This window comes from Erithacus rubecula (genome assembly GCF_903797595.1).
Source record: "Erithacus rubecula genome assembly, chromosome: 5".
Classification (NCBI taxonomy): domain Eukaryota; kingdom Metazoa; phylum Chordata; class Aves; order Passeriformes; family Muscicapidae; genus Erithacus; species Erithacus rubecula.
In genome coordinates, this window is record NC_136687.1 from 53,492,600 (window position 1) to 53,517,182 (window position 24,583).

The window sequence follows — 24,583 nt, forward strand, 5'->3', positions numbered from 1 at the left end:
TCACATAATTTATGTTCACCTAAAAAAGGTACAAAACCCCATCAATTAAAGCCAGGCTGCAGATGGTATAAATAGACTGTAGCCCCACTGAAGGTGCTATAAGCACTGTCTCAATCACCATTTGAGGTTCAGGTCTCACTAGTCTACACTTGTAAAAAGCAAACAAAACCTGAGGTTATGAAAAACCAGGCACCAGCCTGCACAGAATTCTAAGAAAACAATTTGAGACCTCTCCTCCTCTGGTAATCAAATTCAGCAGCAGGTTCAAAAGTTACCAGGGCATGGCATAGAGGACACTGACCTGTGCAACCATTAAATAAGCTTTCTCTCCTGGCAAATCACTTTTTAAAGGCAGGAAGGGAATATGTGATAAAATATTAATCTTATTGATTGTGCTCTAAGAAAAAAAGGTTAGAATCCAATTGCAGAGGATATGACAGCTTGTGGCTACTAAACATCTCTTCAAAATTACTGTGGGATTTTTCCCCGTTTTAGTAAAGCAGTCCAAAAAAATTCCCCTAAATAAATGTCAAATTTTTTGACTTCTGAAATCAACCCAGTATTTCCTGCTATAAGCCATTTACTGGTAAGACATAAAAATCCAGGCAGGCAAAAAATTACCTTTAGGAAACATTTTTACCCCCAAGCACAGAAAATTATATTGATAAAAACACATACATTTATGTTGCCACAGTGCAAAGCATCCATTGAAGCTCAAGGCAGCAAATGAGAAACAAGATGTCATTTTCCAGTTTCCAATTTACTAATTTAATACTTGTTTTTTTTATTTTGCTTCTTCTTTTTTCTTTTTTCCTTTTTTTTTTTTTTTTTTTTTTTTTTTCTCCCAACAGATTAACAACACTCCCAAAGAAGAAATCACAGCAGAGGAGAAGTTCTGAGGCAGATGTTCCCAATGTGTGGCTCCACATCCAACTAATACAGAAATGGTACCCATGGAGAAAAAACTGAGCAACTTCACCAGGTGCACAGCACCAGCAACTTCTGCCAAGATGCTGAACCCTCCCCATCTGAGGTGAAAATCTGGTTTTAGGCTCAAACCCAGCAAAGCCAATGCTCAGCTAAAAGGGAAGATTTGAGCCCTATTAGTGCATCTGTATAAATGCTTTGTTGAATTAAGGCTCTGCCCGTTTACACCTCTTCCTGTTATCATCTCTCCCTGGGCTATCACTAAATCACATAGGATCTAATGACCTAATTAGAACACTTCTTAACACTCGCAGCATTTTTGATGCCAGCTTTCAACACAACTAATGGCAAATGAAGGTTAATAACTGGTAATTATCATACCCCTTTTAAGAATTTGTTTTTAAACAAAGGAGTGAAAATATAAAAATAAATTACTGCAAGAACAGAACAAGTATATATGCCATTCCTGAACACTGCTAAACACTATTCACAAGAAGAGTAGTTGTGGCTATAAAAGCCAAAAATCAAAACCATTCAAGGTTTTCAAGCAGGATGAATCTTAGGCACTGCACATTCTCAGAATTTCAGCTTTAAAAAAGCCACCTGTAGAAAAAGCTATCTAAATACCAGTTTACTGATATAGAAATCAAAACTGATATCTTGCCAAGATACAACTATTGAAGTGCAGATGCAGCCACTGAAGTGCTTCCTGTAACTTCTCATTGTTCTGTAAACAAGCTGCTGCTTTGCTACACTGTCTTTTATAACCATGATGCCAACCAATCCCCATGGACCATTTTTACTAACAGAACTAAAAATTTACATGCTTTAAAAAAACAAACAAACAAAAGAAAAACTTTAAAGACGTAATAATAAAAACCTCCCACCTAACATGACACTACAGAAGCTTGAGCAGCTTCATGAACAGTTTATATTAACAGCTGCTGTAAAACCAGTGGGAACACAAGCCTACATTAAAATAGTATTTGAGGTTTTCACAACAAGAGACGAGCAGATTTGCAGAAATACAAAACAGCACTCAGAAAGGAGCCAGTGCTTGGGCTTGTCTATTCAAGTGTGTCCTTCAGTAGGAAAGGCTGCTCATAATGCAACACCTCAATGCCATTCAGGCTCAATCAATTCTTACAGAGGCAGATGCTAAGTTGCACTGAGCAGAGTCTCAGTGTATGACAAGCTCTAACCAGAAATGCAGCTTTCTCCAGTAAAAAAAAAAAAAAACATTCACAGTTCAAATTCCCAAATATTGGGAAAATTATTGAAAATAAGATTCAACTAAGATATAATTAAGTATCATGTTTAAATCCCTTGAACCTTGCCTCTGTCAGCAGGTGTTGCCTGGGAGAGTAACAGACATTTTGAACTCACACTTAGGAGCTTTACAGACCTAAAGCCTTCAAACTGCTGTGACTTTTTTTTTTTAAACAAATTAATTTTATTCAAGATGGAACTCGCATGTCATTGTGACCTGAAGAAAATTTTGGGAGATCTGTGCAAAAGCATTTCACTTGGCCACTGGAGTTAGGGTACAATGCTGACTTGAAAGTAAGCCAAATATTTGATGCACTGATAAATCCCCAGCAACTGGAGCAAAATAACAGGACTATGCTATAAACAGACACAAACACATAATAAAAAACTGTCATGAAATACACACGTAGTTTTCAGAGCACTATGGAAGGCATGAATATACTTTATAATCAGTGACTTGAGGCAAAAGGACCAAGTTCAAGGGCTACCAAGTAACTGAACAGAAAGTTCACAATCCCCTGGGATCAGAATTGTTCATTTCCAGCTAAAGTGGCTAAAACTTTCAAGCAATATTATCCCTTTTTTTTTTTTTTTTAGGTAACGAGTCATACAAAATCATTCATTGGATCTAACTCCATATTGCTTTCCTCCGATTTTTAATTAGATCTGACAATTATTACCATAAAGCACAAATTATTTTTAAGCTACACTGAAGTAAACACTCAGTAACATCTGCTCTGTTTTCATTGTTCATTAAAACTAATCCAGAACACCAGAAGTTTTAAATGCTCCATCACTAGTTGTTATTCTGTATTTAAACACTTCGATCAGCTCTCCTCTATTTAGAAAAAGCAACACACACCATTTTTCATCAAAACTAAAGAACAAAGAAATCGCCACTTAGAAGATGTAAAAATTGCCCTAAGGAGGGCAAAATCAAAAAATGTACCAGAGGAATTTACCAGCTGCTAAAAAAATACAAAAAACTCAGCCACCAGTGTGAGATTGCTATAGTAAACTCCTAAAATCCCCATCTCCACACAGTTCAAAAGTCAGGGCTGTTCAAGGATTCAGTCACCTGTTTAAAAGATTAAACCCAACAGTGTGGAGAAGAAACCAGCACCAAGTAATTAGGAACAGGGTGAGTGAATTTAGTGCTATATATCTGCAACGTTGATGGATTCAGGCATGTGCCATGCATATATATCTCTGCTTTGGAGATGCAAGATGCAGGTTTGCTCTCACACCTATCTTTCTCCAAAGTTCTGTACAAATTTTAAAATGAATTTGCATGATGCTGAGGTCCAATTCTGTTTAAAAACAGGAGGAAGAAAGAGAATAGAACACACCCTGCTAAGCAAGTTACCATACACATCTACAGAATCACAGAATCAAAGTTGGAAGAGATCTTTAAGACCATCAAGTCCAGCTATCCACCCAGCACAGCCACTGTATCCCTTAAATCATCTCCCAGCAGCAGATCCAGACACCTCCCAAACACCTGACTGTGGATCCCATGAGGCCCACAGATCTGTGAGTGCCTAATTGGCAGAGCAGGTCACTAATCATTTCCTCACAGATTATGGGGACTTCACACATCTCCCCATCACCAAATCCCAGCTCTGGGAGACGGGTATCCTGAGGACAACTGGCCCTGATATTGAAGACTGGGGCAAAGAAGGCATTAAGTACATGTGCATGTGTATATGTACACATCCCTACTCACACATACTCATGTGTAATACATAGATGCAATGCGCAGTGTTCCCTAGGGCAGGAGACTTAACCAACACACTGGGGACTGACCTTCAGATCCCCTAAGATTGGAAACAGGAAGGCTGAGAGAGACTCCAGCACTGCAGAGGAAACATCATACACATTTTGAGCAGCTCTGCACTGTCCCACAGCTTGTGCTACTACTATGCAGCCACACAAAAATCAGCTGTAAACCAGCCAGGAAGCTGATCCCAGGTGAAAACAGCCTAGCAAGATTACAAATTCAAGAGAGATTTTAAAATTAGAGCTTCATTTCCCAGCCTGGTTGCCCATTCAGCCACAGAAACAGATGGGAAATGAAGAGGGTTGATTTGGGGGTGGAGGGGAAGCAGTCAAAACTTGCACTGGAACATCTGTCCAAACTGCAGTTCTCAGGGAATCAAGAAACGAGGGTAGAAAATTTTTTTTTTTTTTTTTTTTTTTTTCCTGAATCTTGAAGAGACTAGAAGGATCTACATACATCTCATTCATAGCTTTGTTAGATAAATCCTTACTTTGCCTGGAACCAGGAGCTTAGTGCTGCATTCTGGGAAGCTCCTGTCCCACCAACTGGCTCAGCATCCCAGGGCACATACCCAAGGGATGCCTCCCCTCACAAGCCAAGGCAGACATCTCCCAGCATCTGCCTTTTCACCATCTTCACAGACTTTTATCAGTCCTTGAAAGAAAAAGAGCAGAGGTGTAATTGCTCAAGTTTGCAGGTTAGTCCATGTTCTTGAGGAAAAAAGTAATGGAGGTACAAAAACCCATGCTGGGAGTCCCACCCATAACATACAGGACTGCACAGGAACTAACAGGAGGAATCGATCACATTTGCAATTATCTTTGTGATATTTAAGGTACATGCTCTACACCAACTGAAGTGAGAGCTCCTCCTGGGCACAAGCTCTGTGAAGATCAGAGGCCATTTCAATTCCTCTCCATGCACTTCCTGATGGATCAGCTTTGCTATGCCAGGTACCAGCTTATCACACAGATTCACATTTGAATTGGAGATGCACTGCAAGCCAAGGAGAGTAATTTCCTGGGGTGGGATTCACCTCCTCCATCTTAAGGTATCTGCAATGTAAATGTCTCTATCTGAGTTTGGCACCTTAGGCTCCCTTTACAGTCAGTGAAGAGAAATAATCTTTTTAGGATGCGATTCATCTGACATATTTTAAAGGTCTACATGAGAAGGAAAGGAATCATGCCTCAAAAATGCCTACTCTTTCCATTAGACAGAAGGTAAGCTTAAATGACTAGCCTGCATACAGACATCTCAGTTAGATCAGATAAACAAAACCTACCTCATCTTTCTGCTTTTAAAAAACAAAACAAAAACAACAAAAAAACCCCACAAAAAACAATAAAAAATCCCAAACAAACAAACCCACATAAAAGCCCACCCCCAAAAAAAGAAAAAAAAAAAAAAACTCAAAAAAATAAAACCCACAAAATCAAAACAAAAGACCACAAAATCCAGACACACTAATCCCACAGCAAAAGTGGGATGCAGAATAAAAGAATAAAATTATAAAAATATCAATTAGCTATTCAAACAAGCCGGAACAATGCCCGCTTCCTGTCCAGCACACTTCAGCACTGCAATAAAAGCTCGCTAATGAGCCAGTTAACCACACCAGAATTATTCACTGCCTACAGCAGGGACCAGCTGACTGACCACCAAAAACATCCCAGTGGATGCTCCCCAGCTGCAGCTCAGCCCAACCCAGTGTCTGGATGGGTACCACAAGAGCAAGGCAGGCTGCTCACTGGGTTGTTTTTCTAGATACTTAACCAGCTCAAATAATTTTGTTCAGGAAGAGAAAAAAGCAAAGTTGCAAGAGTGCCATTCTCATAAAAAAAGCAGCTAGCAGAAGCTCAAGAAATTTGGTGCCAAGGTTAGCTGTAAGGAAAAGCTAAGTATACATCATTATAAAAATATATAGGCAGGATATACACAGGCAGGATCCAGGCACCTACCACTATTTCTGCATAAACAGTAATTAACATTAAAAAAAAAAAATAGCTTTTTACCTTTATTTCTTTTATATCCTAAGTATAACAGATATTATTTCTGGAACAGCATCAGCTTCTAAAGTACCTCCCTAACTCATAGGCTTTGGCACATCATGATTTTGGTGAAGTTTCTGTATACATACAACTTCCCACTGGAGTGTTCAACTATCTTTTTTAATCAGTGACTTACTTAGAGCTGTCCAAAGACAAAGGACATGAAATGATAAAGGTCAGCATGGGGACTGAAGGAAGTTCAGCAGATGAATCATAGGGCATGAGGGGATTACATGTCAGACTTGCACAACTGAATTTAATACTTCTGCTACCTGGTCCTGCAGGCCACAGTCCTGTTAATCATAACATTATAATATACATACAGTAAATAAGAGGTGCATAAGAACTTCTAAGTTATCAGGTATGAGTAAAAGAAAGTGACGAGACATTGTACTTTTAAAAGAAACTTTAATTTTCCCCATATTTTAACAATATTGAGTCACCACTAGATTACTTTTCAAATGTGTCTCCACACTGAATGAAGCAGGTATTTGCAAGTCTCTTCAAGCTGATTCACCCTTTACTTTTTCAGGCAACCTCTTACATGACTAATGTGCAGGAAAATTCAAGTCCACAACATTCAGCACTCAATTAGAGGCAATTTTTAATTAGCTACGAACACTATATCCAAAGACTGTATCAGCAGCAACTGGCCTGAATCAACACAGAGTTTTTGAGGAAAACAAACAAAGCAAGCCCACACAAGAAAACCTCATCTGGCCTTCATCCAAGCATGCAAACTAAGGGACATTTCCATATCACACTGAAGATTTCAGTGCATTGGCCAAACCCAAATTAATAAGGGAAAGACAGCTTCTTCTCAGTTTAAAAACAGAAACTATTTCTATACCATACTCTTACCTGACAAGAACAGCATAGAGACAAGCACAACAAAATCATATCAATACAAAAAAGCAGGAAATAACATTTTTCATTGGTATCCTAAAATATAAAAAATATGAGAACAGATCAGCAAGGTGGTGGGAAAATTTAAAAAGGAAGGAGGAAAAAAAAAAAAAAGTCCCATCCATCCCTTCAGAATCTCTTCATGGCACCCAAATACAGAGGCACTGTCTGCTCATCCTCCTCCATGTGCACATGCTGATGCCATTCTTGCCATGATGTGACACCAGCACCTAGAGCTGAACACCAAAGGGCAAACATTGCAAGGCTTCATCAAGATTTCACAACATGATGCATTTGTGGCTCCCAGCAGGTCTTCCCAGATGATGAAGTGTCTTGCCAGCAGCTGAAATCTTGATACTGAGACCACAGGCCTGCATTAAACAAAGCATTGCTCCTGCTATTATTTTATCCCATGAACAATGTCCTCTTGATTAATTTAAATAATTGCTCTGTGTTACAATAGCACCAGTAGACACACATTGATCATCTTTACATACCCTTGATGCCTGATATAATGAGTTTGGAAATGAAAGTGGAGAAACTAAAGAAAAGAGTCAGAATCCAGCTAGGAAAAAGTAAGGGTCGCCAGAAATCAGCCCCTGCTTTGTTTGAAGGGAAGAAACTTGTCAGGACACAAAAGGATCCTCCTTTCTCCCTCAATCAACAAAAAATTAGCAAGGAGGCTGGAAACTTAACATAATTACACAGCAACCTTTGAACCTTATTATTGCATATACACACACGGGTTTTACTGTATGGCTGCCATTAGTCCCTTACTCCCTAACACAAATTAGCCATGTTAGACAAAATTAGGCAAAAATTCAACACTAGTAGAAAGCAAGAAATTTTGCCAAGTGCAATAATTAGTATGCACTGCAGCTGGACACCTTGTGCTGCCTTCAATATTGGCACTATCCCCTTCTCATAGGTTTTGTAACATCTGGCAAAGGGGGTTTCAGCCTCAAAGTCCACACAACTGTAAGAAGTCCTCAAGGTCTGCACAGGTGACTTCCAGACTGGGAAAAGGGACTATAAATACCTCCCATGCACCTTTGCCAGGGCCACCACATCTCTCAGAATGGAAGCATCACTGGTGTTTTCACAATGTGCACCAACCCAATCACCACAGCCAGCACATGTGACAAGCCACTTCTGTTTTCATTTTGAAAAACAGCTTAGCTTTAGTAGCAACAAAATGCTAGTAAAGAATGACACCTCCCTTTCTTAAATAGCCACCCAAGAAATTTATCAGTGTTGGACTTTTTGGCTCATTTTCGAGTCCCACTGAAAGTTCAAAATTAGGGGAAATGCTATATAGCTCTGCAGCACTTACATTAAAAAAATAATTAAATATTACAACAAGATGTCATTCCCAATTCAGAAATTAATTATCAGATTCAGCTCAGGAACAGATATATATGAAGTTACTAGGACCAAGTTAGTTCTAAAGAAGAGCAGATGTCAAGTAGACTTCAGTCCAGTGAATTTTCCATCTTCCTTCTCCTGTCTGACTTCTAGATTAAGGAGAATATAATAGGACCATTACTTTTAAAGCAGGCTGTGCCTTCATATGTAAATTCCATTTCCATAAATGATAATTTTTGAATGTTGGGGTTTTTTTTTAAAGTCTGGATTACAACCTAGCTTCCATGCATGGACCCAGATGAAACAAGGCCTGTCTGAGCACCTCAATGAGTTCCAGCCAGAGCCAAGAACACCTGTCATCCTTGTGCAGCCAGTAAAATGGTTGTAAGCCTGGCTCTCCTTACCCTTCCTCTTTGTCCACCACCATCCTAGGATCATGTCCACCATCATCCTAGGATATTTCACCACCCTCAGCACCAAGCCAGCCCAGGGGATACCACCTAGGATGCTCAAAAAGGATCATGTTTGCTGGTCTTTGACCCATGGCTCTGGGCTTGCAGTCCCTGCTAAAAAGATAACTCATATCCAGCTGCAGATGTATGGAAGAGCCCCTTAAAATGTGATGGTCAGCTACATGGTTACAGGCCATTCCTCCTCAGTATACCATACACACAAACCAGCTTGCAAGGAGAAATTTTTCCTGAAGCTCAGGCAAACATCATGGCAGGACTCACAGATACATGAATTCCTGTACTTCACCCCCAGAAAAATCTGCATTGGGCATCTAGTAGGATTAGCTGTGCACTAGGAGAGAAAAAATATGCACACTTATAAATTATGAGAAAGTCCTGAGAGCTGTCCAGCTCCTAGGAAAAACAATCCCTTAACCAAAGCCCAGGGAAGGTGAGAAGCTGAAGCATCAAACACTAAGTTGGCACCTCAAGATATCATTAAGGTACAGAGCTCATATCTTCTCTCAGCTCCTGCAAGGAAAGGTTTTGGGTTTACCTCCTTAAGGATTAAAGAATCACTTAATCACCATGTAGCCTGATGTAAAGACAGTTGCTGTACAATGCAGATGAGCAGTGGGGCAGATGGGGAATGATCAGAACACATTTTTGCAACAGAGGCACTCTGGGGCTCCTTTCCCTTAGAAGTGGAATTCACCCTTCTTTTGCAGAGAAAGACTAGATCACTCAGAAAACTCACACATCTAGCCCTCAAAAATCACCACAGCCCACTACTGAAAAAGAAAGTTTAAAATAATATACTTACAGGTGCTCATGTTCTCAGTTTCATATTGAGAAAAGCAAGTCATGTAGTTGTGTGTCAGCACCTGAAAAATTTGTGCAGTTCACACATTCAATGAATTTTTATCCCTGTGAGTTGTATGGAAAACTATAATGAAGTTGACTGCTTTGTTGGAAAAAACAGATAAATACCTCTGAATGTCCAATAATGTTTCAAAATTGGAAGCTCCTTTCAACCTGGTGAAAGGTTCCACAGTAGCTGTGCCAAATAAAAAAGCACTGTGCTTCCAATTGTCATGGTTTAACCCCAGCTGGCAACAAAGCCCCACAGAGCTGCTCACTTGCCCCCACAACAAAGAGAATCACACTAAAAATGAGAACACTCACTTGAGATAAGGGCAGTTCAATAGGTAAAACAAAAGCTGTGCAGTGAAACAGAGCAAAACAAGGAATTTATCCATGGGCAGTCAGGTGTTCAGCCACACCCCAGGTAAGCAGAGCTCCATAGCACACAGTGGCTACTTGGGAAGACAAAAGGCCACCACTCCAAATGTCATTCACTTCCTTCATCTTCCCCCAGCTCCAAATGATGAGCATGATGCCATATGGGATGACATATCCCTTGGGTCAGCTGGGATCATCTGTCCTGGCTGTGCTCCCCTCCCAGCTCCTCATGCTCCCACACCCTCCTCACTGGTGGGATGGGGGAGAGGCAGAAGAGGCCTTGATGCTGTGCAAGAGCTGCTCAGCAGTGACCAAAATACCCTGAATTACTGACACTGGTTCCAGCATAAATCCCCAACAAAGCCCCATAACAACTACTGCGAAGAAATTAACTCTAGGCCAGGCAAAACCAGCACATTGATGACAAAAACAACTAAGACAAGAATATTTACCAACATTTCACATTTTCTCCTTGTTGGACACAATATAGGAGGTTAAATACCCCATAGTGAAGCCTCCCTCTTTGGTCTCACTGATTTGGAACTATCATTAAACACAGGACTGCTTAAGGGCATCAGCATTGATCACAGGAGTCAACTACCATCAACTACATCAGCACTGACCACAGGAGTCAAATCCCCATTTGGGGATTTGGGTTTGTGGGTTTTGGTTGTTTTTTTTGTTTGTTTTACTTTGCTCCTACAAAATTTAGGCATCTAAAAGCTCTAGCTGAAGGATAAGATTGTTGATACAGAGCTAGATATATATGTGCATCACTTGATATGCCAAACCATATGCCAACAGGGAAGTCCTGAAGTGTGTAAATCTTGATCTGAAAATAAATCTCAGCACAACTAGGGCCTGAATCTGCAACATATGAAAATTTCCATACATCCTATTCTCACGCCTGTGCTCTTGTGTTAACTTCTCCCCCCAATCTCACTGCAAAACCCTACACCAAAAAAATAAAAAGCCCAACCCCAGAACACGTTGCACAGCTGTCTCACTGTCACATCTATTATTCAAGAAAGGTCTCATTGAATAAATGTCTGTTCAGAGGCTCTAAACAAATTTCATTTCTGAACACCACTGTCTGCAGCCCAGCAGGCCATTTCACCAAGATAAGATCACACATTTAATCAAACGCTTCAAAAAAGAAATACACACCGAGTTTGCTTAATAACATCAAATAATAAAAGTGCAGCACTGGCAGCATACTAATTTTTAGTGCTCTTTCTTCTTTGAGGGTTGTCTCAATAGTCAAGGTCAACCGTACATGGGATTTCTTCTAATTAGGGCTTCTGGTAATGGCTAGACCTGCTTACTCTCACCACTTAGCCACGGTTTTCCTTAAAATGAAGACATCTCTCTTTCATTTTCAATTAAATCACTGCAGCATCCCACCCAAGTGCAACAGACAAAACTGCATAACTCTGCTAATTCAATAGAGGACATAAATGAAAGAAACAAAACCCACATCTTTGTGGTCAACAAGCAATCACCCACACAAATGTCTATGGTATAAAAGGAAAAGTGACTTACAGGGATAAAAACCCAAAATGTGATTATCTGCTTGATGTTTAACTATAGCTCCTACTGCAATACAGCACAGACCTATTATGAGGTAGAAATTGGGAGTGGACTTGGCACCCCTAGGCCAAAATACACTTTGCCCTTATTTCATTGTAGTAGTAAAAGGAACCAGCTCAAATATCCAGCATTACGTCACTACTACTCAAAATACATCTGTATTGCTACAGCCTAGACTTAAATGCCATTCTTCACTAACTTGTCTGTTACTCTGTTTATTAATCATTACTTATTTATGCATTTAAGTAATCAGCTTTACCACAATGATGACTGCTGAAATAGGCTTTGCCCTCAAATTACGTGAACTTGGGATAACCGTGGACCCTTGCTGTGCTCAAGCCTGCAGCTTGAAAAGGGTCAAACAAAAGCTGGCATCCTCACCCCTGCAGCCTGGCTCACAGGTTATGCTGGGCTGCCCTGTGCTTGCTCAGGATGAGGGAGCAACCAAGCATAAAGGCATTGGAGAAGACAATCCCCCATCTGCTGCTCCCAAATCTTAAGAAAAACAGTGAGGCTGCTCTGAGATATATTCCTCACTATATCCCATTTTCCCTGTCAAAAACATCCCTGGAGACATTGTGAAGGTCCAGATTCCCCCCTTGAACAGAAAAAATTGCAGCTTAGTTTAGGGTGGCACAAACAAGTGCTTGAGTCTATCAGCAAACACCTTTCTACATGTTTCAAACATCTTGAGTTTCACCCAAGGTCTCAGCTCCACTGCAAATACAGGGCTGCTCACTTGGGAATATCCTCATGTGCTCAGTGATGTGTGCCCATATTTCTCACCAAAACAAGGATACTTTCATGGGTATCATTCTCTGGTTGCACTGGATATTGCCTACCTCGACTCTAGCAAGGCTTTAGACACTAACTCTCACAACATCCTCACAGGCAAGCTCAGCAAGTGTGGAAAGAATGAGGGAGCAGTGGTGTGGACTGAGAACTGGCAGAACAGCAGGTCCCAGAGGGTGGCAATCACTGCACAGGGTTCATCTGGAGCCTGTCCCTGGTGCTGTCCCCACGGTTCAATACCAGCCCTGGTTAATCAGTGACTCGGACAAAGGGGCAGATGCCTCCTCAGCAAGATGACACAAGGCTGGGAGGAGCTGATGATTCCCCAGAGACATGTGCAGCCCTTCAGCAGGATTCATCTGAAAACCAGCAAAGGCAAATGCAGGGTCATGCACCTGGGGTGGAATAACCCCACACACCAGCACAGGCTGGGGCTGAGCTGATGGGAAGCAGCTCCATGGAGAAGGACCTGGAGATCCTGGTGGACAACAAGCCCTCCATGTGCCCTGGTGGCCAAGCAGGCCCACGGTGTCCTGGGCTGCATGGGAAGAGCACTGAGGTCCAGGGAGGTGATCCTGCCCCTCTGCTCATCCGTGGTGAAGCCTCACCTGGAATGCTGTGTCCTGTTCTGGGACAAGAGACATGGAGCTCCTGGAGTGAGTCCAGTGGAGACCAAGATGATGAGGAGCCCAGAGCATTAAGGGACTGGAGCATTCATGGATGAAATTCTTTACTGTGAGGGTGGTGAGGCCATGGATGCCCAGGCAATGAGTGTTCAAGGCCAGGCTGGACGAGGCATTGACCAGCCTGGTCCAGTTGGGAGGTATCCCTGTCCATGGCAGAGGTTTGGAACAAAATTATCTTTAAGGTCTCTTCCAATTCAAACCATCCCATGATCGCACGATTCTGTTTCTACTGAGATATAAGTAATAGGCTAAGAGAGCTGGGCATGTTCAGTGTTAAAGAGAAGACTGAGAGGGGACCTCATCAATGTCTATGATACCTGAAGGGACTGTCAGGAGGATGTTCCCAGGCTCTTCTCAGCAGTGACAAGCAAAAGGATAAGAGGCAACAGGCACAAACTGAAGCACTGGAAGCTCCACCTGAACATGAGGAACAACTTTTGTTACTGGGCAGGTGACCAAGCACTGGAACAGATTGCCCAGAAAAGACTGTGATTCTCCCTGACTGGAGATGTTCAAGGACAGTCTGGATGCAAACCAGTGCAATGTGCTCTAAGATGATCCTGCATCAGTACAGAGGTTGGATCAGACAACCCAATGTGCTCACTTCCAACCTAATCCATCCTGTGATTCCGTGATTTCAGCTTCTCTTTTGGATATCAGAGATGTTGTACAGAACAAGGCTCCCCACTCCTACAACTTAAAGGCCTAGCATAGACTTTAGAAAGACTCATTGCAAATTGGTGACCTACTTAAGGAGATCTATAAAGTGCATTACAATTGTAATTTTGGATCCCTTGTCAGAAGGTCACAAGTTATCCCTCTATGCAGCATAATTGCTATATTTCAAATACCTATCAGGAAGAATTTTACTCAAGGAGGTACATGTCATTTTGGAGCTGTACCAAATAAAGCAGCGATTGTAACACTACTGTCCTCTAAAAAAAAAAAATAAAGAAAAAGACAGACATTCCACACACCTGCATCCATTAAAGATAATCCAAAATGACATTTTCTTGAAGAATTCTGTGCTGTGGGAATTGCAAGTGCAGTAGTCACATCTTATTTTCCCTCAGAAGGAAGTGGGATATATACATCAAATTTTCAAACTATTACAGCCTGTGATTGCAATATCCAAAATCCAAAGGAATGACATTTTAGATTACACACACAGTTCCAACAAGCTTTAGCTGAGACACAATGCCCAATATAGACTAATCTGTGGTGTGCTGGAAACAAGAAAGGCTGTTCTCTGGATACTACGGATAAGCCAACTACTACAGGATTACAGACCAGTACTGTGTACCTCCAGATAAACTTCACATTAAAAAATAATTCAGGATAGAATCCCCAAGTCTTTTGTAAATGCAGAGAAAAAAAGGAGGGAGACAAAAAAGAAAGCAAAAACAGAAACAAACAAATTCAAACCAAAAATGCAAAAGAACAGTGCAATGAAAGTGGCAAAGATTCACATTACAGAGCACATATGGGTAAAAAAAAAATGCAACATATATCTTGCTGAAACAAAAACACCCAAACAACAAAAACCTGTGCCCTTTGAAGTGAGTGGTGGGAATTTGTACCATTTTGAAATCACAGTGTTTCAGTCAGTAACATATGCAAAGGCAAAGCAAAAGAAAAGGAGTTAACGTGATCCCTGGAATTTTCAACTGTCTCCATTAGCGAAACATATTTTTTAAAAAACCAGCTACAATGGGTGCTTTTTTTCCTTTCCTCCAGCAGTCTTTGGAACAGAAAATAATAAAAATAAAATAAAGTTGGGGGGGGGGGGGGGAAGGAAGGGGAAAAAAAGAGAAAAAAATCCAGAGAGCTATTGAAAATCTCCTCACAGGGTCAGCTGTCACTGGAATGCATTTGAGTATTCAAGGTACCCACCCATGCAGAACATCAAAAACCGGGCTTGGGTCCCTCCCCTATTCTCACGGGCTTAAGCCAAGGCTTGGTTTGTGACACTGAAGAGCAAGGCAGGGCAGTGCCTCTGCAGGGCTCCTAAACCCACCCATCCACCCATCAAACAGAACAGGGGCACTGCTTCTGCTTAGAGCTTCCCTTGTCTCCTGCTGTCCTCCAACACAACACACCGGCTTTGCCACTAAAAAAAACAGGTAACAGCTCAGCAGCTCCCAGTGCTGGGCTCTTCTGAGCTAAACTCTCCATCTAACCTAGGTCTGCCCAAAGCTAGGCAGCATACTTGTAGCTAGCATGCCCCTTACTCCTTGCTTGAAAGAAAATGTTGACAACCCCGAGCACGCTGCAAACAGCACTTCTGCAACGCGGTGAAGCTTCTCTTCCTCACTGTGAGGGCAATGAAAAAAAATCTCATTAAGGCAGGCTTGGGATCAGCAACTTCAGAATGGAAAAATCCTGCTACAACAAATAAGCACAGACCAGCACTGAGTCTGATAAAACATGTGCTCAACACATCTGAAAATGTGGTTGTTCTATTTTGGTGCTGGACTACTAACCAAGCAACTCAGCTAAAATTTTAAAACTGCAGGCCCACGCACAAGTTATTGTCCATTACTGCACCTACCAAAAATCAACCAGAAAATAAACAGGGAGAGTCTTTCTAGCAAGACAATTTAAAAAATAAAACAAACAACTCTATGTATCAGCACCATCATTTCACAAACAAAACCTATGTATGCACACATACAAACATATACATGTGGGTACATATGTTTTGGGTATAGGTGCAATTCTCAGATTTCACCTAAAGCCAAAATTCCTTTTCACTTCCCTGAGCTGGACAAAAAAAATCAGAATGTGTCTGTTCCCCTAATCATGGTATTTATATGTCTATATATGTGCCTGCACATAATAAACAGATGCTCTAAGACTGCATTAGTCAGAATGTTCCTATTCCCCAAACTTCAAACAGTGCTCATGGATGCAGTGGCCTCACCTCTGTAAGTAGATTCTTGTTTCCTGGGGAGTGGGAAAGGGATCTGCTGTAAAAACTCATATATATTGTACACAGTGACTCTTACAAACAAATTAATTGCAATTGGTATAAAACCAATAAGAGTCTTATCCAAAGGGGCCAGGTTTAGACTAGACCTCCTTTCAGAACAGTGCTGTGCAATGCTGGCACCTTTGAGCAGGACTTTGCAGTAGGGCAAATCATGGCTAAATTTTAAGCACCATTTCTACAAAAGCACAGAGAGCCCTATTTCACTTCATTTTAACTTTGCATAGCTATAGGAAAACACTCATGTTGGTCCTTTGCATTTATGACACTTAGTTCTAAGTTTCAGAAATGCATAGCTCCGTTCCAAAGTTCAAAATCAATGACATTACCTGATATAAATCAATGCAACTGCAATCAAATCAGTAAAGCTCTTACAATTAATAGTAGCAAAGCTATAATCCAAACTACTCAAAACACTGAGCATAATATTTCAAAGCTGTTCCCTGACAGGTACCTACTGTAATGAATCGGAGTTGGGCTACAGGCCTCTGAAATAATTCCTGTGTAATTACTCACGTGTTGACTAACGTGCCTTAAAAAAATAATTTTCAAAAATCCTGGCAGAGTCAGCACCAATGGATGCTTTGTCAAAGTTTATTACTCTTAGGCATTTAAACGAAATCTACAACTTCATATTGCCTAACTGGGACAGCTGCCAAACTCCTCTTTGCTTTCTTCAGAATGGTGTCTATTTCATGACCCTTGAAACTGAAAGCTGTCAAGCCTCAAACAAAAGTGTCTTGATTTTAATTTTGGACTGTTTTCATGAACACATTTTAGAAGTGTACACAGATTTCTACTCCTCCTCTGTGTTCATTGCTTTTGTTCAGCCTGAAATGCCACCTCTGGCAAAGATGTTACCAAACAATTATGAGAAACTCCATACTGAAGCAGGAAAATGTTTTGGAAAAGATATTGCATCTGATATTCTGGAGCTTCTTTTCAGAAGATACCACATGTAATATTCTTGAGCATCTTCTCCCACAAGGAAGCCAACAGAAGTGCTTCACTGACTACAGTGGGAGCTCCCATCACGGAAGCAGCAGTACCTCCCTCAGATGGAAGTGGGCCTGAAGAAGTAGGGATGAAAAGTTCAAAAAGAGAGAGGAAAAAAAAGACTCAGCCGAAGGAAACAGAAGTTTCAGGCAGGCTGAAAAAAACCCACACTGAGCACCATTTAGTAAGTAAAACTGTGGTTGAGAACACCATTAAAATGGTGTTTTCATTGCCTGAAAAGACTAGCTACCTTGCTATAGTTACAGATGCTTGGTGCAATGACTGGTAAAAACATCTGCCTTACAGGCAAAATCAGAAGGCTCTCTGAAAAGACTGCTGAAGTAAAAGCTCTAGTGTCAAGGTGTCCTTAGAGAAGTTGCCTTAAAAATGAGCACTTAGCTTGCAGCCAAGAATTTGAGACTGCACTGAAGAGATTATCTAGTGAGGAACGTAAAGCAAGCACTACACTGCAAACCTGGAGGCCAAAAACAGGCAATGAGATAACGTCCTAGATAGAATCACATCACAGATTTGAGTAGGAGGTGGTTTCCTTGCCATTAAAGTAGGCAAGAATTAAAAGTAGATGCTTAAAAGCAAAGTTCTCCTTCTACTTCATCAGCCTGCTCTGGGAGCTTCCACTGCCAGTAGACACTAGGATGAGATCAGGGAGTGCTGGAGCATCTCAACACCTACAGAAACAGGACATATTCACATGCATCCCAAGCAGGGATTAAAGAGCCTGACATTAAGTGCTGGTGAGGATCGTGACAAACACTTGGCTGAATTCAAGGCAGGCATGACCCCAGGAGATGAGGCAGTCACAGGCTAGCATGTCACACTGCCTTACTGGGACATTCCTACAAATACACCCGTGCATACTGAACTCCTGAAAATGACAATTTCTAGCTCTCCATCCTGCAGCTGAAAGCACTGCCTAAAGACATAGCAGAGACTGAAGTGTGGCTGTACACTCAGAACTTGGCATCATGGTGCATTTTTCATATTCCCAACCCAGCAGGAGGGCATCTATTGAATGAGGAAAGGACCAGCAGGGAAGAAATGGGTGTTCATGAACATCTCTCCATAATGTCAATGCTCACCAGTACATACTACCCCAATAAGCAGCCCATCAGAAGGGGCAGACAGAACATTCTTTATTTTGCAGGGCAGTCCTGATGTTTCAGTATTGTCCTCAGCAACCCATCAACATTCTGATGTCTATCTCTCACATGAACACTGCTCCAAAAAAAAAAAAAATATTTTTTTGGGTTGTTCTTACAAACCTCCTGTGATGTCTCTAGGAAATATAAATTTTCATCAAAATCACTCCAATCACAGCATTTGGCTGTTTCCACAACCACAAAGTAACATAATTACAACAGGAAAAGAAAAAAGAACTTATTTAAAGCATAGAAATCCTTGTGCCTATCCTCCATGCTTTAGCTTTTCACTAAACCATTCTTGCTCCCTGAATTCCATCTCTTCCATCAATCTTTAACCCATCCTTTATACTGTGTCAGGCATGAAATTGCTTCCTAGTCAATCTACACCAGTTCCAACACTATTAGTATTGAAATTATTAATAAATCACCCATTCCTAGGACTTCTCCATTTACAAAGACTTCCCTCCCCCGTGTGCATGAATAAATGTGTTGATGATGCATCCACTCATGCTCTGAATGTGAAAACCCTGACGGCAGCATCAGACCCTCCAGCTGAGTGCTGCCCAAAGCTAAAGGTCATGCATACTCCTATTCAGTCCTGGCTGATAATTCACTCTACCTGCCTCTAAATATTTTTTTTTTAATTTAATTTTCTAACAGCCCTGCACCACTGGGCAGAGATACCCAGCTCATTATCAGCTGGCTTGATGTGCATGCCTGCATTTTCACCTACAAACCTGCTTGCACTTCCCTCCCACCCAGCAAAGAGCACAGCTTCATGTTTGCACCAGCAGGCACAGGGCAATTTGCTTTCTGTTTCAGGAGGAAAAAAGCCTTTTTTGCAATTAATGCCTGGATAAGCAATCTGAGCACCTCTGCCACATCACCCCCAACTGGGAGGACGTGGTCCCCATGGCATCCCAACCTGTGGGATGCACAGCCAAGCAAACAAAGGAGGGGGTGGAGGGATGGACTTGGCAGGGCTCAGGGAGAAATTCAAATATCCCAGGCTGAGACATAAACTACTCCATCTCCGGAGGGCACCAAGAAACTGAAACACCAGCTCCTGCTTTTGTCACAAAAAAGCATCTCCGTGAGGACTCAGTAGGCTCAACTCAATAAATACCATTAAAACCTCACTGCCCCACAAAGCAGCACTCAATGTTTTCACTATTATCAATCTACACTGTCATTTATCTTGTTCCAGAATTCAATGCAAAACTAAACGTACTTGTCCTAACCACCCCAAGAAGAAAAGGGAAAATATAAAATTATATGGAACTCACAGGTCAAGCCTAGCTTTATTAAAACTTCAGTCCTTTTGGAAATAAACACACCAGAGATTTGTATCCACTTTATTTTTTGCTAGGAGGTAACAAGACAACAGTCACTTAATAGTAAATCAAGCCTAAATAAGGAAAAATACTCTTAAAGAGCAGGAACAGGAGCAGCCTCGACCACAACAAGGGGACTAACTGCTGTTCTCTCAAAGCAGTTTAATCTTTAGGAAAAAAATACAGCATTACCATGGAGCCCTAACCTGAACTTTGTCACCAACATTGGCATGGATCTAAAGTGACAACTGCAGACTCTTTGACAGCAGCCCATTTTAACCTGTAACACCTGGTTTACTCCCATGAAAAACTCCATGGAAGAATTTTTCCTAATGAATGCACAGTAGAAGCCTGTTCGTATTGCAAACCCCTGGAAATGATGATAAATGAGCTCTACAAAGCACATGCTACTACTCAATACCAAGCAGGCAGCATTGGCTGTGCTCTTTAAGAGGCAGCATTCCACAACAAAAATGGAATTTATTTCTTTCAACTCCAGGGAAGATTTCTTTTTGGTCAGCTTTGAAAATTTTGATCCTACACTCTAGAATAATCAGTGTTGTAATACAGAGAGAAATTGCAGCCGGCAGACTACCTCTCTGCCTTATATCAAGAAACAGATGGCATTTTCGCCCTTTCCTTTGCATCCCAGCCTCCCTCTAAGCAGCTGGCTGCCTGAAACCAGAACTGTGAGAGTGGAAATGGCAATAACTCCTAAGGAGTCATCTAAACAGGAAAGTAAATACAACAGACATGGGTTGTTTTGGCTAAAACGATGATGAACTCTACAGTCGACAAGCAGAAACAATACACTGCTGTTGGCCAAAATGCGAGTTGTTTTAACTACGGAAGAGAATCTCACGCCTATCACGAAAGGCAGAGCAAGAGAGGCTCCTTTCCTTCCTCACCACCCCTCAAGCAAAACTACGCATTTGCCTTTATATAGGGGAAAGGGTGAGGGGGGAAAACCCAACTAAATGTGTCGGAGGTCAGTGTTACTCCCCTGGACAACTCCAGATCAAACTCAGTCGTGGAAGGCAATCCCCCAAGTACCCAGGGCACATCTCTAGGGTAGTGTAGCTACATCTTCATTAGCACTAACGGGCACCAGCTGGAGGAAGGCTCCTCAAACTGGGAAGCAGGGCTGCTCTCTGGCTGACGGCAGCGAGGAACCAGCAGCCTCACAAGCGTACTTCCAAGTTACGCGGTCAAAAGATGCTTGCGAGGGGAGCGCAAATAAATAATTAAGGGAGCAAATAAACAGAGGGTTAAAAGGAAAGAGGCATTAAAAATGCGATTTCCGTCGTTCAGCTATACATACCGGCCCCTGCTCAAAACAAACGGCAGTCCTACAGTGATAAGAGCCAGCGAACGCAGCCTCACAGGCAGGATGTGGGGAGCTGTGCACATCCCTACCTACACCGTGCGCTTCGCTCTCCGGCTGCACGGCAAGGCGAAGCTCCTCGCCTCTACCTGTAACCGGGGGCTGCTGCATTCAGACCTCTGCCCCAACACCCCCTCACATCCGCGCACAGGCAGCCCCCAACACACACCCCCAATTGGGCAGCATCCCCTCGCTCATGCCCCCTGATATCCAAGAAAGCAATTGCCTCTCCAGGCACCCTTCAGCGATTAAACAGCAACGCAGATCCACGAAGGAGTGGGCATGAACACGGGGGAAGGGGGGAGATTGAGAAAACATAATAAAACTCACGAATTCCTCAGTGTAACAACAGCAAACCCCCTGGTCCAACGTGGTGCCTTTCATAGAAAAAAAATCCAAGAGAGAGCAAGAACAAGATCTACCAGGTCCCCTCCATCTCCTCACTGTCTCTGCCACCCTGGCTACGCGCAGCCAAACCCGGCTGGAGCCTACGAGGCATTTCCAAACAAGATGCACACCCCTTGTCTCCACTGTTTCCCAGCGTGCAGACCCAGGGAGATGCTCCCCCGCTACCTGGAAGATCCAGCCAGCTCCCCTGAAGACAAACTATCCTTATTACAACACAATTCAATCCAAGCTTGCGCCCAGGGCGGCCGGCACCCTTCAGCCCGATGGAAGCGGGCAAGGGCCAGGCAAGGGCTGCTGAGCATCCATCCGCTGGTTAGTTACCTTTAGTCACCGCCGGCTCCTGAGATGCCAGTCCCCATCGGATCGGATCCTCAACAACCTGCAGCAGGGAGCTGCTGCCACAATCCAGCCATTAAAACCAGGGGTGGGAGTAGGAAGCAGACCTGGCTTCACAGTACCAAAGCCCCCAGCCGAGAGGAAAAGGGGGGCGGACGAGAAGACCGGAACGTCGCTCAAGCAAGGAAAAATTAAAAAAAAAAAAAAAAAAAAAAAAAAGAAAAAAAAAGAAAAAAAAAAGGGAAAAATAGGAAGGAGTAAAAGTCTTTCCTTTTCTGCCGTGTTCTTCTGCTACACAAGCTTTCCTCCCGGAGGACGAGGGTATGTGGGGATGGGGGAGGCGATCGCTCCCTTCTCTTCCCCGCCGTCGCCGACCCCTCTGGACGAAAACCCCGCTCCGATTTACCTCCTCCAGGTGGGCAACTTCAGAGCAAGGTGATGTCTCCGGAGCCAGCACCACCGGCCAGGCGATTCGGATGCGGCAGAGTCATTGCCTGCGCTGCTGCCGCTGCTGCCGCCGCTGCTGCTGCTGCTGGGGAAGAACAGCCGCTGCCGAAGAGACCACCAAAAAAAATAAAAAAAAAAAGGAGAGAAATCTTCCACCATCCCCCTTTCTCTCTGTCTCCCCTCCAGCACCAGCCGCTCTTCGCATCCGCTCCCCTGCCCGCGGCCCCTCGCTCCGCCGGGGCTGGGGGACACAAAGGCGCCCGCGCAGAGGGAGGCGGGTGGTCCTCAGCCCCCCGCGCTCCGCAGGCACCCTGGATCCTTCCTCCTCTTCCTCCTCCTCGCGCTGCGGACACCGCCGGCCCCGGCGCGGCGCGGCTGGGCGCGGGCGGGCGGGCGGAGGGGGCGGCTCCGCGGGCGCGGAGGGGGCGGCTGGGCGGGCGCGCCCCGCGCGGTGCTCAGCGGGCGCGGGGGGGCCTCATGGCCGGCTCTGCACGGCTCGGCTCGGCACGGCACGGCACACACGCTGCGCACACGCTCCGTACACGGGCAGCGCGACCCGCGTCCCCCGCAGGGCCGGGCCGGGAGCGCGGAGCGGGGCCCGGGAGGAGGCGGCGGCGGGCGGCGCGGCGCTGCTGCCCTGCCCGGCGGCGGCCGCACGGAGCCGGGCGGGCGGCGAGCCGAGGGGCGGGGGAGCGCCGAGGGCCCGGATCTGGGTTGCGCGGACGCGGGCTCCACCTAGCAGCCGGCCGGCACCGCACCGCACCGCACCGCAGCTACCCCTAACCCCGCAGCCGCTGCACCCCGGCCCCCGCCCGCCGCACCTGCCCCGCAGCCCCTCCTGAAAGGATCCCGCACCGCCCGCTCGGACACTGCCCCGGGCTGCCCTGCCACCGAGCCAATCGCAGCCTCCACACAGGGCACAGACCCGCTCCACACTGGATCTCCCGCGTCCCAATTGGCCGCTTGGAATTTTGTGCCCGTCCGAGCAGCCAATTGCAGCCCGCCTTGCGGCACCGATCCATCACCTGTGTGGTCCCGTCACCCCCGTTGGGTGCTCTGCCCGCTGCTGCCGTCCCAGAAAGCCAACTGCAGCCTGTATTTCCAACACAGACCATTCCCCGCGAGATTCCCCAGCTCAGGATTGGCCTCCCAGCCCGTAGTCCACAGCCAAGCGGTCCATCGGACCCCACCTCCTGGTCAAGGATGGTGTCCCCGCTGCCCAGCACATGGATGGGGCTCAGGGCAGCCTGGCATCAGCTGGGGCCAGCAAGTCACTCCATCCTTGCCCTGGCACCCCCAGCAGGTGGGACACATGAATCCCCTCCTCTCCTGAGAGTCAGGAACCTCCAGGAAAGAGGGCAAGAAGCCTGCCTGCCTTTGCGTTAACATTTGTAATCTTAAATGCGTACATGGGACCTCTGGAAATAATGGTACTTGGCTGGAACATGCTAAACACTTTCCTCACAAACCAAATTGTTTGTTTGCTTTTGGTTTGCGAGGGAAGGACCTAAACAAATGAAGCTCTTTTAACAACGAAACAGACAAGAAAGTATATTTCAGAGAATCGTAGTTTTCTAGTTGCCTGAGTGCTGGCACATGCAACACACCACACTTTATCCCAGTGACCAGACCTGCTTGGGGAGCTGCTGTTGCACTCCCAGCTTTGACTGTAGCCAAGAGAGCTGGAAGCGTCCAAATGAGCCTCCTGATCCAACCCAACAGAAGATCCACTGAGTTTATTATCCTGCTCAGCTTTTTCCTTAACAAGCTCCTAAGTACCCTTGATGATGGAGACCTTGCAAGGCCATCCTTTTAAATGGGATAAGGGAATTAAGTAACCTTGTTTGTTAATTCAGACCATGAGTCAGGAAGATGCTCACACATGTTCCTAGCTGAATTGCTAGTTAGACAAGCACAGAAATGTGTATTTAAGGTTAAGAACTGCTATTGTGGAGGCATTGGTGTGCAGTGGAAAATTAGTACCAATAAACATAAGTGCTGTTTTCCCAATAATAAAATCAGGGCCCATTCACTGACACTGCAAAAATAAAGGAAGAATATCGATTGTGGTTAGGGAAGGGAAATCTACAATTTTTAACAGATCTGTCTCAAACGTTTCCATTTCCAGTAGATCTCTGCAAAGACATGTTAGAGAACACCTATCCTTTTCCTACATGGCTGCAGAATAGCCCCATATGTCCAAGTGAATCATGCACAGTCTTCTACAATTACTTGATTTAAGAAAAAGTAGATTTCAAAGCAATTAAAAAGCCATTGTGCTTTGGACCTTGCATTTGGTTCACCAAAATTGTTAGCCCTAGTGGAAAAAGCCTATGGAGAATCTACTGCTCCATCTTTGGGAAAGTCCTTTTTTGTGACAGCTTTTCTTCCATGGTCTGCATGGAGTGGGGGAAAAAAAAAAAACCCAAACAAGCAAAACAACAAACAAAAAATCCTCCACAAAGC

The 24,583-nt window shown here is 43.8% G+C and overlaps 1 protein-coding gene across 3 annotated transcripts in view; it reads right to left on the reverse strand.

The window, feature by feature from the left end:
• The window catches only part of ADGRL3 (adhesion G protein-coupled receptor L3), a 478,112-nt gene extending 456,020 nt beyond the window's left edge, over nt 1–22,092 (reverse strand). For all 3 annotated transcript variants that reach the window (XM_079307369.1, XM_079307366.1, XM_079307362.1), the window contains exon 1: nt 21,656–22,092. The gene's annotated coding sequence lies outside the window, so the exon portion shown is untranslated. The remainder of the gene's footprint in view (nt 1–21,655) is intronic.
• Nucleotides 22,093–24,583: the final 2,491 nt, after the last annotated feature.